This window comes from Peromyscus californicus, unplaced genomic scaffold (assembly GCF_007827085.1).
Source record: "Peromyscus californicus insignis strain IS unplaced genomic scaffold, ASM782708v3 Scaffold_10__1_contigs__length_136768540, whole genome shotgun sequence".
In the NCBI taxonomy this organism is placed as follows: Eukaryota; Metazoa; Chordata; class Mammalia; order Rodentia; family Cricetidae; genus Peromyscus; species Peromyscus californicus.
In genome coordinates this window covers 4,245,836-4,259,774 of record NW_026294391.1, presented here as the reverse complement: position 1 = coordinate 4,259,774, position 13,939 = coordinate 4,245,836, and positions in this window count along the sequence as shown.

The window sequence follows — 13,939 nt, the reverse complement described above, 5'->3', positions numbered from 1 at the left end:
AAGGCTGCCTAGTGAGACGCAAATGAATAGATAGGTAGATAGATAGATAGATAGATAGATAGATAGATAGATAGATAGATAGATAGATAGATAGATAGACAGACAGTTAGATAGATAGACAGTTAGATAGATAGATAGATAGATAGATAGATAGATAGATAGATAGATAGATAGATAGATAGATAGATGGCTAAATAAATAAACAAAGAAAAGTCCCCAATAAAAATAAAACCTTAGCTTTTAACATTAGAGGCAATTTTTATTTATACTACAAACACTGAAAATTAGTTGTTAAAATGAAAGATCTAAACACTATTTTTGTCTTTTCAGTAGGAATTCTAGTTCAAGGGTAATAAAATAGTGTCATCTGTAAAGGCAAGCTCTTATTTCCTGAAGAATGGGTGTTCACATAAAAAAAGAAGAAATGATACAATTGAAACAATCTTTATTTTGTTACCCTAGGTGAAATAATTGATTCAGAAAAAATCTTCACTATATGCTTAAAATACTACACCCTATCATTGCATCTCCACGACACCATGGAAAATGGATATTGCAATGTTTCATGTATGCCTGTAGGGTGTAGTTCAGTTGCAGAGCATTTGCCTAACATACAAGAGGTCCTGGGTCCAGTCCTACCACTTCCTCCACAAAAGAAATTACTCCTCAGGGAATTCACCAACAAAAAATTGTTAACCCTGTGACTAGAGTGGTCTAGATTACAGGGAACTTTGGTGACAAACTTTGAAATAGACCAAAGATTCCATTCTTAGATGGAAAAGTAGATGATCTATCTTGATTCCTTTGGGTTTCTGGGTCTTTTCTTGGCCTTGGACTATATCACAATCATTTAAATGGTAGAATGATGCAATCAATTCTTGCTCACAGAAGTAGAAAGTGTCTGGTTATGATGTAGTTGGTTAGGGCCCCATGGATACTGACCAAGTGAAGCCAATTCATTTCAGCATTCGTTCAGTCTGCTTATGTGTCTGCATTTTGAATTTTCTTTTGAACTAATTGTAACATGTCAGTAATTCCCACATGAATTGCTAAGCTAAATAAAACCTTGACACATGTCCATTTTCTATTTGAAAGTCCTGAGTTTACTCTTTACCAAAGCTGTCCTTTTACCCACAGAAATCACCCTAATTTAAGGTGCAAAACTATTATCACTCATCACAGACACATTTCAAAAATGAGCACCCTCATATGATATGGAAAGCATACAACAACACCTACACAGTATTTCTGAGGAGTGTTTAATCTGCATTTAAATCAAGCTTTTATATTTAACCTTTCTTTTACACATTAATTGTGACAAAGAAGGCAATTTAAATGCTTCAACAGGAAAACAATGATCTCAAGGCAGAATGCAAAGTATTTTGCACAATACTCAATCATTCTTGTCTAAAAGTCAATATTGAGAACTAAGATAAAAGAATGTCTAAGTTTAAAAAGACTGGAGAGACATAATTAAAAAAAATCAGTCTTTGTATTCTTACTTTAAAAGGAGCTATAAAAGGCAATTTTAAGCAATTGAAGATGTTTGCAAGGGAAATTGGTATTAGATTATAGTAAAAAATTGTTGCTCATTTTCTTAGGGCTATGGTATCATTACAAATACATCAGAGAAAATGATTTATTTGAAGATTGTTCTGCTTTGAGTGTTTGTCTGCCCCAAATTCATGTGTTGAGATCCTAAACCCCAAGATAATATATAAGGAATTAAGTGTATTTAAGAGAATGATTAGATCACGCTATACTATAAAGGAACTACAAAAGAGGACCCTTCACACAGTGTGAAGACACACTGAACTGATAGCCCTCTGTGAACCAAGTATCAGGAGGCCCTCCTTAATATTCTTCCACATTGATCTTAGGCTTCCCCACCTCTAGAACTAAGAGAAATAATTTTCTGTGGTTTGTACATCACTCAGATATGATATTTTGTTTATAGGTGAGAAGCACCATGATACATGATCTTTAAAACAGTATAGAGATGAAGCAAATGTGGCAAAAGATTAACAGTTGCTCAAACTAGTTGATAGGTGTAAGGTTGTTTGGCTTCCCAATATTTCTATTTTGCTCTATGTTTAAAACATATTGTATTGAATAAATATTTATGTGAGGAGGCTCCATAGACATCTCATTGATAACAATAACAGCTTGGGAAGGTAGCTTTGTTTACCTTTGGTTTCTTCCCTGCTAGTCACCCTTTGCAGCACCTGTGATGATTAATATTGATTGTCAAATTGACAAGACCTAGAATGACCTGTGAGATGAGCCTCTTGGCATTTCTGGGCTAATTGAAGTGTGAAGACCCACCCTAACTGTGGATAGCACCATTCCATGGGCCGGGGTCCCATAGCAAATTAGGAAGAAGAGAGCTGAGCATAAGCATCTATTGTTCTCTGCTTCTTGGCTATAGATGCAATATGAGCAGTGATCTCAAGCTCCCGCCATCATGACCTTTCCACCATGATACACAAATCACCCCTTCCTTCATTCCTTAAGTTGCCTTTGTCAGGCATTTTGTCACAACAATGAGAAAAGTGGCTAGTGAACTGTCCTAACTTCATGGTGGAACTTTAAGAAAGTTGCTAGTGATTGACTCATAATATTATCTGTGTTCATTAACAACCTTTTAAAGTTATTACTCCGTGAAACAGAAAAATAGTGGTTACAGAAGGAAGTCTATTAGTTCATCAGTACCAACTAATTAAACATGAATTATATTAAATTGGACAAAAGTGCATATAAAAAAGTTGAGGCACACTGCTCCCCAAATCAAATAAACCAAATATTGCTCATTAGCTTAGTATCTGTACTATAAGCCAACCTGATATTTTTACTAGAGAAAAATATAGGCATTGAGACATCAAGCTTCACATCTATTAGCAGAACAAATGTTAGAAATAAGGTATGCTTGCTACTTAACTTCTTAACCAGTGAGCTTACTGAGGGAACATTTAGATATGTTCCAGATGGAAATATTTAGTTGTCATGATGACTGGGGGTTGCTAATAGCATTTAGTACCTAGGGGGATCAGAAATAAGAGGAAATGATGTTGGGAAATGCAAAATGCATTTAGTCCAACTTCAAAAGTCCCCATAGTTTTTCAAAGTTCAAAGCCAATCTCTTTATTGTAACTCATTTAAATTCAAAAAGCAAATTTCATACTTCCTGGTGCCCTTTTTCTCTTCAAATTATGCTTTGTATTTCATTCTGACCTGCTTGATCTTTTTTGCTATAGGTTTGCATAAGAGTGATCACTAATAACCATGAAACAAGGTCAATATTATGCTGTCTTGAAATCTCCTCAGTAAAAGAAATTAGTACATTACTTTTCAATTTAGTGTCAGATTCTTAGCACAAGGGCAGAAAGCAGCCATATTCTTTGTCAAAGCATCACAAGATGATCTCTAGCCCTGTTGCTTAATATTGTGACCCTTTGAAACCTCTTGAGCTGGGCCTCCAAGGTGTACATAGCTCTCAGCACTACTGTTTTCCAAGATGGCCCATTGGGCCCAACTTAAAGCATTCAACTACTTTTTGAGTCAAAAAATTCCAAAGTCTTCAACATTTCTTCCCAAGAACCAGCACAGTGAATTCTGTCACAGTAACAGTCCACTTCCTGGTATCAACTTCTTACTTATAGTTTAAAGTATATATACATATACATATACATATATATCATATACTTACTATATAACCAAGGCAACTTATAAAAGAAAGCATTTAATTGGGCTTATGGTTCCAGAGTCCACGATAGCAGAGCAAAGCCATGGTAGCAGGAACAGCTGAGAGCTCAAATCTTGATCACAAGTAAGAGGCTGAGAGAAAACACTGGGAATGTAATGAGTCTTTTGACATCTGAAAGCCAGTTCCTAGTGACACACCTCCAACAAGGCCATGCCTTCTAATTCTTCCCAAGAAGTTGCACCAACTAGGAACCAAGTATTCAAACACATTAGCCTATGGGAGCCATACTCATTTAAACCACCACAGGATGGATAGGATCAAAATACATTATATACATAGATACAATTCTCAAACAATAAATAAAATATTTTATTTTTAAAAAGGGTATTTTGCATGGGCTAAGGGCACAGCTCAGTGAAAGAGGAGTTGAGTAGCAAACCCAAGGCCATTATTTCCATCCCCAGGCCTGCCAAAAATATAAATGAACCAACAAAATATTTTCACATAAAATATGTTTATGTTTATGTAACCTATGAAGCTTAACTAGAATGAACTGAACTACTTTACTAGGGAGCAAAAGTCCCCATTCTCAATTAAACACAATAGACGAACACAGTGAACTTGATTTATTAAAATGATCGAACCTCCTTTTTCTGTTTTTCAAAGTCAGAAAACTGCAAGAGAAAAGGGAGTAACAATTACTTAAGCACCAATACTATTACCACATAAGACAAATCTAATGAGCAATTTGTCCAAGACCCACTCAGTGAGAAGAGTGTCTAAGACCTTTTGATGGAAACCTATGACTGTTCTGTAAATTGCAGACCTTCTGTACTCTCAGGAGTAATATAGAAGTCACATTTTGCATTTATCTTGCTAATCAGTATTCAGTTGATATGCTTCCATTTACTTTGTAGGTGAAAACATGGAAAGAGAGAATATATAATGTTCTAGAATATACTTAGTGGTCTTATTGATTTATCTCTCAGCTGAGTAGCTGCTATGTACCATACTCCAGGTCTAGCTGGATAGTAGGTACTAGAGATAAACTGTCCTGACTTCATTAAGACATTTGACAGTTTCATGATGTCATAGACAAAATTCAGAAATAACAGTGACATTTAATTTGTTATTGGTTAATGATACTCAAATTGTTTTAGTTAGTGGAGCAGTACCAGTTAGGATAGTAATAGATAAAATTGGATTAATAAATTCAATGTATAGCCCCATATTATGTTTAATTAAACCTGAAAAGTTGGAATGGGAGAAGACCAGGCAGTTTGGATTCAAAGAAAATTAAGAATGATATTTCCACACAAGATCAACCTCACAGAATAGTTTGATGTGGCCCTTAAAGCTCACCTTCAACCTGAGATTCATTAAGTTAAGCATCAGGATCACTGATTTGTGCTGGGAGGTGGCTCAGTTGGTAAAATGCTTGTTTGTCAAGTGTATGGAGCTGAATTCAAGCCTCAGAAGCAACATAAAAATGCCAGGCATTTGGGCATGTGCTATAATCCCAGCTCTGGGGAGACAGAGACAGAAGGATCCCTGGGACTCACTGACCAGACAGCATAGCCTGTTTGGTGAGCTTCAGCCAATGAAAGCCTGTCCCAAGATAAGTGGATGGGCTACCTAAAGGTGGCACCTGAGTTTGTTTTGCAGCCTCCACACATGTATACACACACACACACACACACACACACACACACACACACACACACACACACACAAATACACAGCTCAATGATAGAATGCTTACCTAGCATGCACAGAACCTGGGTTCCATCTCTAAGACTGTTTAAAAAAAGTGAAATATATCATAAAAGGGGTGAGGGAAAAGAGGCAGACCCACATGCCAGCAGAGTTTTAAAGAACCCCTTGGATGACTGATCCTTGAACTCTGTCTCATTCAAGGTGGGTAAATGCCCCTTTGTCAGCTGCTAGGCAACAACTTTAAGGGAAAACTCTCATATTTAACAAAGAAATAGTTGTTGGCCCTTTAAATGATAGTTAGCCTTTTCCACATTGTTTTCAGGTTTCATGGACACCAAAAAATAGAAGACAGTGCAGAATGAAATAAAATAGTCAAGGAGTCCAGAACATAATTAGGGATAAAGATAGCTTAGCTTCTACCTGAGTGGAATTACAGACTACTGGGTGTCCAAACTGTTGGCCCATGGTTTGAACTTCAAAGGTATGGCTTTATATCTAGTTTCTTGAGTTCTTTATATATTTTGGAGATCAGCCCTCTGTTAAATGTGGAGTTGGTGAAGATCTTTTCCCATTCTGTAGGCTGTTGTTTGTCTTATTTACTGTGTCCTTTGCCTTACAGAAGCTTCTCAGTTTCAGGAGGTCCCATTTATTAATTGTTGCTCTCAGTGTCTGTGTTACTGGTGTTGTATTTAAGAAGTGGTCTCTTATGCCAATGTGGTACATATACACAATGGAGTATTACTCAGCAGTAAAAAAACAATGACATAATGAAATTTGCAGGCAAATGGATGGAACTAGAAGATATCATCCTGAGTGAGGTAACCCAGACTCAGAAAGACAAATATGGTATGTACTCATTCATAAGTGAATACTAGATGTAAAGCAAATGATAATCAGACTACAACCCACAGCTCCAGAGAAGCTAGGAAACAAGGAGGACCCTAAGAAGGATGCATGGATTGCCTTGGGAAGGGGAAACAGATGAGATCTCCATGAGTAAACTAGGGATTGGGGGGGCAATAGAGGTGAGGGGATGGGGATAACATGAAGGAATGGGATGGTCGAGCTGGGGGAAGGACGGAGTGAGAGAGCAATGAAAGAGATATCTTGATAGAGGGAGATATTATGGGGGTAGGGAGAAACCTGGTGCTAGGAAAATTCCCAGGAATCCACAAGGATGACCCCAGCTTAGACTACTAGCAATAGTGGAGAGGGTGCCTGAACTGGCTTACCCTGGCAATCAGATTGGCAAATACCCTAACTATCATCATAGAGCCTTCATCCAGTAACTGATGGAAGCAGATGCAGAGATCCACAGCCAAGCACCAGGCTGAGCTCCAGGAGTCCAGTCAAAGAGAGGGAAGAGGGATTATATGAGCAAGGGGCGTCAAGATCATGATGGGGAAATCTACAGAGACAATGAACCAAGCTTGTATGAACTCACAAACTTTAGACCAACAGCTGTGGAACCTGCATGGGACCCGACTAGGCCCTCTGCATACGGGAGAGAGTTGTGTAACTTGATCTGTTGGAAGGGTGCCTTGGCATTGGGATCAGGATCTATCCCTGGTGCATGAACTGGCTTTCTGGAGCCCATTACCTATGGTGGGATGCCTTGCTCAGCCTTGATGCAGTGGGGAGGGACTTGGTCCTGCCTCAACTGAACGTACCAGGCTTTGCTGACTCCCCATGGGAGCCCCTAAACTTTTGGAGGAGGGGATGGGGAGTGGGTTGGGGGGGAAGGCTGGGAGGAGCTGGAGGGGGGATGAGATCTGTGATTGGTATGTAAAATGAATAAAAAATTTCTTTTAAAAAAAGGGTCTCCCATGAACAAAGTAGTTAGAAAAAAGTGGGAGAAGGTACCCTGTGTACTCCCTTACTAAGGAGGACTCATTGAGGAACACAAATCACTGAAATTGTATGCCTTGGTCTTGAACCTCTAATAAGCAAATACAACGTGAAGGCAAAACCCGCCTTCTGACTTCAGTTCAAGCCACAAGATACAGCCAAATTCCTACCTTTGCTTTGGTGACTTTTCAGCTGTTATAAAGTAAATTACCATAGCAATAATGTTTTGTGTAATTAAAAATGAAAAATAATCTCTTTACAATATCTAAGAGAATTTGGCAATTTACAAAATTGTACATTTCTGTCAGATTAGTCTTGAGCCATTGATTTTTGACTCAAAATCTTAGATAGAAAATTCAAAGACAATTTTACTAAGTGTATTAACAATGTTGAAATGTTTAAAAGTCAAAATTCAGCAGAATTACAGGCTTGAGTTATCTTCACCATAATCATTTAATTGGTACAATTTTGTTTGTTAGGATTATTCTTATGGCTTGTCAGGCATTTGAAAGGCTTGAAAAGTTCAAATTTATTAAATTTATGAGTGTACTTTGAAAAGTGGAATTAAGTAACTTTATAAATAGGATTAATTGTTTAAAGTGAATTTAATCTGTTTGAATTGTGTTGACTATTAATCAAAGAACAAGTGAGAGTAATTGCCCTTACTTTTTACAGTAATTACAAGATTTATAAATAGTATAGTAATAATTATTCATAAATCTTATCTAACTTTGAGAAAAACTAAATATGTGAGTTTAGAAAAGCATATTAATATGAAACTCATGCAACCATAGATAGTTCAAGAGTCCTCAAGTCTTTAACCAACTTCAGTTGACATGGCTCTTGATGTCATACTCTGGGACAATATCCTCACCTGTAAAGTTCCTAGTTTTTCTGTAGAATATTAAATTATATACTGTCTCTTGGTCATTTTGTCTATCATCTATTATAAAATTCCATATCACGGATCTTTCTCCATTTTGAATATCTTAAGAATGTGGATTTAAGAATGTGGATCCATTCTGTCAGGTGGAAGAAGAAACCAAAACACTATTCAGTGGCAAACAGAGATGCAAGTTCCACAGAGTTGGCAACTAACAGAGTCACAGGTTCTGGGTATTGTCCCATTCGTTCTATTGAACACTTTTTATACACTATATTCTTCTTCACAATATACTGGTACCACTAAAGTTGTACTAGAGAAACATAGCCACCATGAGTAATGAGATTTCCTTTCAGGATAAGGGCTTCTGATGCAGAGTTGTACAGTTGTTTTCCGTGGTGCTAGGGATGGACTCTAGAGCCCTCACATATGCTTTGCCAGTGCTTTACACTGAGTACATCCCTGGCTGGTGTTGTATAGTTTAGACAGTATAGCTCTTGCTTCTGCTTCTGATGTTGGGCCTCAAGTAAACCTTTACATCACTGTGGAAAGGAAAATGACATGAAGTGAACAAGAACATGAATGTATTGCAACCTCCATTTGTCTCTCATCAGAACTACTCATATTAGTCACAGGAATAGCGCATTGGAACACACACTAGTCTCTCATTGGGCAAGCCTGCAACCTCAAAGGTGTGGGTGACTTGAAGAAGCTGGTGGACTTCACCATGGAACTTCACACAGGGTTCACCCAGCATTCAGAGATGCTGAGGAAGGGCCAGCAGTGCCAGAAAAGCTGCAGTCTCAACTGCTGCCGCTCACAAACAATGCATGTTAGACGGTTTGTTATGACTCAGTGGAACTGCATTGAACTAGATGTCTGCTCTCCTTCCTGCCTTACTTCTACCCTCCAGTTTCTCCCATTGCCAGTCCTAACCCAGAACCAACAAAGGAAGTGAATTCTGGAAGTCTCAGAGCCAACTCAGCTAAGTTGACAGAATGCAAAATCATCACTGTGCTTTCACACTTGTTATAGAAGGAAACAAATTGGCTTAGAATGCTAAATAACTCCCATGAGGGTACACGGTGGTGAGTGGGAGAGCTGAAACATGAGCAAAAGCAGTTTAGCTCGGAACCAGGATCTCAGGCACTGCCCTCTGTTCACTGACCCTAATGGGTAAAACTAGGAATTTCAGCTTCATGGAAAAATGGCTAACATTCTGAGCTTGCCCACGTTGGAACATGATGCCTTGTCAAGCCAAGGAATCCCTGTCCTAGATGCGGCTCAAACACAGGCTGGGTGGCCATCTGTTAGAAACATCAAACAAGAGGGTGCCCACTGGGAGGGCAATGAGCTAAGTGGTTACTAATAGTACTTGCCACTCTGAGATTCTGTGTTTCTAGAATATACAGTTTAGATCAAGGGTTGAAACTCACATTGTATATGGAACATAACAGAAGGATGCAGACAGAACCACTCCAGGGTGGGCTGGAAAGAGACTTAGCCAAGCTATACCCAGTAGTTGCAAACTCACAGTGAGAAAAATAAAAAATTATGGTCGACACAAAAACTATTTCACACATGCTATGCCATATAGTCAGTTCTTTCGTGATGATTCTTTTTTCCATTAATTGCTTTGATATCCCTGGATTGATAGGATATTTTGTTGTATAGATTCAGTCTTTCAAAGACTTGTGGAAAGACTGCAAATTAAGGCTCACAATATAGACTCTAATGGAAGTTTAATCAGTTGAGGACATGACAAAAAGTTTAAAGCAAATATCCAACTATTTCAAACTGCTCCAAAAAGAATCTTCACATTTGAAACTCTGCCAACATAAATACTTAACAACGAACCTTATGTCTTAGTTACAGTTTTTAAAAATTAAAGGAAAAAGACAGACTTGTCCAATGTTTCTGTGGCAGATGCATTCTGGTATCATTCCAAAGTAGATATTAGAATGATTTTCTTTTTTCCCCCTGAAGTTCTACATAAGCTGGTTAACCAGTTATACAAAATGGGGGCCATGGAAGGTGAAAATAAAGGTATCAGATAATATTGATTCCCCACCAAGAAAATGACAATCTGTAAAACTGTGGATTAACATTTAAAAACTCAAAGCTAATAAATGGGAAAGAGAGGGGTCTCATCTCCTTACTTCCTACTTAGGAGACTGAGTGAATGGAGCGCCATTAGAAAGCACCATGGTCCTTAGCCTTCTTCTAGGGGGTAGCCAAATGGGGAGTACCAGAAGATCAGAAGGGGGAAGAGGAGTCAAATTACAGCATTGATTCTCCTAGTATTCTTCTTATGATGTCATCTTACCTTACAAAACAGGGGAGGGGGGAACCAAACAAACAAAAAACTCATGTTCTTCTCAAGAATATTTTTCCTCTTTCTCCCTCCCTCCCACTTCCTCTTTCTTTTTCCTTCTCTTCTTTATGCCAACCAGCCTTTAGGAGTATTAAAATCTCTCCATGGTTAAGAGCTTCAAGGTACTAACTGGTTTATCTACTTCTCGCAGCAAACATTTTTTTTTCACTCTGAACGTGGAACCCAAAAACTCATGCCACTGAGCTACACTTCCAGGCTGAATTATCTTAACCAGAGGATGACTTCTCTCTTCAGCTGGGCCTACAACTGATGATAAATAAGCACACAAAGTCACTAAAATGCTTGAAATGTCCTGTCCACCATTTTCAGACAGGTGTAACCTGGGTTTTTACATTCTGCTTCCAAAAAGTCAAATTACCAGTGAGATTTTATGCTCAAGAGCTTAATGTTAACAGCTCAGGCTGTAGAGCCAGAAGAAGATCTTGGTTGAATCTCAATTCCGACCCTTATCTGTTGTGTGCATTGGGGTAAAATATTCTATCACTGATTTCACTTCCTTAGCAGAAGTGTCTTTAGGGGAACATTTGAAAATTTTTTGGAGATACTTTTGTTGTTCCAGCTGGGAAAGGAAGGTTGATACTGACATTCAGTCATGTGTAGAGTTTAGAGAGGCTACTAAATGTCCTGTGATGTTCAGAACAGCTCTCCACCACACACACACACAAAAACAATATGATATGAAATGTCGATAGTACTAACCGAGAAACTCAGATGTAGCCTTTCTGTGGCTGTTTCCTAATCTATAATGTGGATGTAGTATTAGCACATACCAAAAGACTATCTGAGGATTTGGGGAGTTAATCCATGGAAAAATATTCAGAGCAATGGCTGGTATATAACATGTACTTAATAAATGTAAGCTGACATCATGATATTCATCATCATCATAAGGCTAAGAGCTCATAGCTCATAAAGATTCAGGCAGTTAGTCATTCATTCTGGTAGATAATTCCACTAAAGCAGTATGAAAGGAGAAATCTTATCTAGCTTTATTCTTTTGTATTCTCAGCACCTTAGTGTAGCAACTATTTTATTTGTTCATATTTCATGTGACCGCTATTATCTCATGAATAAAATAATGACTACACTGCAGCTACTAGAGTTCTTAACACATAGTAGGTACACAACAGTGGTGGTATCTTTAGTGGTTAGTGTACTGCATGATGGTGCATCTTTTGAGCCTAAAGACAAGGACCTGTGGCTATTTTGTTTCATATTTTTTGCTCAAATCTTTTTAATTTTGTTCAATAACTGGTGGTGGTTTGAATAAGAAACATTTCCCACAATCACAGGCATTTGAACACTTGGTCTTCCAGTTGCTGACACTGGGGAAGTTTAGGATGTACATTCTTGTGACGAGCACCTGAAGTGCTGGGTGAATGTGTTTTGTTGACATGGGCACAGCCATGTCAAGAGCCTCAATGCCTCAAACCTATGGGAGTGGCAACACCTTTCCTGAGTGAGGTTCACAGTGATGGCCAGGCCCTTCTCTGGTCCAAGTACAAGTGTTTACAAACGATTGACCAGTGTGTGCAAAAACCAGTAAAAGCATCCTCCTCCTCCTGGGCAACCTTAATTTGAGACTGCTCCCCTACAGAGACCTTCTACTGAGACTAGCTAACTCCTTTTCTGTGTACTGCATACAATGAACTTGCTGAGTTTCTGAGTTTCAGGGTATCATAGTAGGTGCCCTCCTTCGGAATGAACACAGCTTACCTGATTCCAGCTTTTTTGTATGTGTGGTGGTTTGAAAGAAAATGGTTCTTGTGCTAGCTAGTCTTATGTCAATTTAATACAAGCTGGAGTTATCTGAAAGGAGGGAACCTCAATTGAGAAAATACCCCATAAGATCCAGCTATGGGAATCTTCTTAATTGGTGATGGGGGAGGGCCCAGCCCATCGTGAATGGTTCCACACCTGTGCTGGTTCTGGGTTCTATAAGAAAGCAGGTTGAGCAAGCCAGTAAGCAGCTCCCCTCCATGGCCACTGTATCAGCTCATGACTACAGGTTTCTGCCCTGTTTGAGTTCCTGTCCTGACTTCCTTCAGTGATGGACTACAATGTGGAAGTGTAAACCAAATAAACCCTTTCCCTGTTAACTTGCTTTTGGTCATGATGTTTCATCATAGCAATAGTAACCCTAATTATGACAGCCCCCATAAGCACATATGTTTGACCACTTGGTCTCCAGTTAGTGGAACTGTTTGAGAAGGATTAGGAGGTGTGGTTTTGTTGAAGAAAGTGTGTTACTGGGAGTGGGCTTTGAGGTTTCAAATGCCCATGCCAGGCCCAGTCTCACTCTCTTCTCTGCCTGCTGTCTGTAGATCAGGGTATGAAGTAAATAGATGAAATTCTAAACGGTCTTATTAAATAAGAAACACAGAGCCAAATACAGAGTTTTTTGTTTTTTGGTTTTTGGTGTTTTTTTTTTTTTTTTTTTTTTTTTTGGTTTTTCGAGACAGGGTTTCTCTGTGTAGCTTTGCGCCTTTCCTGGAACTCGCTTTGTAGACCAGGCTGGCCTCGAACTTACAGAGCTCCACCTGCCTCTGCCTCCCGAGTGCTGGGATTAAAGGCGTGCGCCACCACTGCCCGGCTGCGCCACCATTGCCCAGCCAAATACAGAGTTAAAAGCCCAAGAGATCAGAGTACTAGCAAAGAGCTAAGACTACCTTTAGCTTATCACTCATTGCCATCCTTCCCCTGAGAGAGAGACCTTCTTCCTGTGTATCTTATGTTTTATTACTTTCCTGTTCTGCCTTCTCATTGGCTCTAAGCCCAGTCACATGACTTCCTCATCACTGCCTGTCTATACAGACCTCCTGGTCTCTATGGTTGGTACTGGCATTAAAGACTCGGGTTACCACATTTGGCTGTGTCCTTGACCACACAGAGACTGCCTGCCATGTGATTGGATTAAGGGCATGGGCTACCACCACCTGACTTCTGTTCCTGGCTCGCTAATGACCTCTGATCTCCAGGCAAACTGTATTTATTAACATACAAATAAAATCACATTTCAGCGCAATTAAAACATCACCACAAAAGTGCTCAGCTGCTTGTTCAGTACCATGCCTGTCTGTTTCTTGCCATGATGATAATGTACTAACCCTCTAAAACTATAAACAAGCCACCATTTAAATGCTTTCTTTTATGAGTTGCCTTGGTCGTGGTGTCTCTTCCCAGCAGTAGAACAGCGTCTAAGACAGTATGTGCATCTGTTCTTTCTTCATTCTCTTGTCATGTCAGTCAGCTTTCCTGGACCAAATCACAGGACACGGCACAGTCTGGCTAGGGAAAGTATGCTACGGAGGGAAGGATTTGAAAGCAAACAGCCTTCCTTACATGAGCTCTCAGTTTGCTCTTCCAGCCACCATGCTTGTCCCCTGCTGTGGTG